We start from the raw sequence: 454 nt of genomic DNA, 5'->3' as shown, positions 1-454 counted from the left end.
GATGAAACAGGTTGTGCAACAGAAAAACCAGTTTAGAGTTATTGATTTTGACAAAGTGATTAGGGGGTGTGGCTTGGTGGAAATGGATACAAAGAAAAAGCATCATGGACCATTGTTCCCCAATCATATGAGTAGCTATATATTGTGGGTTTTGACTGGTTTTTTTGCGCAATAATTTCCCTTTCTACTGACAGATTAAAGTGAATCTGTATTCTCTACTGTCAAATTAAAGTGAATCCATATTACTACATCTAATAACTTATACTGTAGAATTAAAGTGATTGCGAATTGAATAATTCAATTGGTTTGCTTTCCGCCCAACAGTTAAGAAAAATTTCACAAATTTAATTTATATTGAAATTTTCTATGTGCTGTACAAACCTGCGGGCGTTATTTTTTAACGTGTTTCTCCGAGAATATCTATAGCTATTTTTTGGATAAGCTAGCTTATCCC

Source organism: Nilaparvata lugens, chromosome 2, assembly GCF_014356525.2.
Source record: "Nilaparvata lugens isolate BPH chromosome 2, ASM1435652v1, whole genome shotgun sequence".
NCBI classification, from domain to species: Eukaryota; Metazoa; Arthropoda; class Insecta; order Hemiptera; family Delphacidae; genus Nilaparvata; species Nilaparvata lugens.
Note: the sequence above shows the minus strand (reverse complement) of the source record.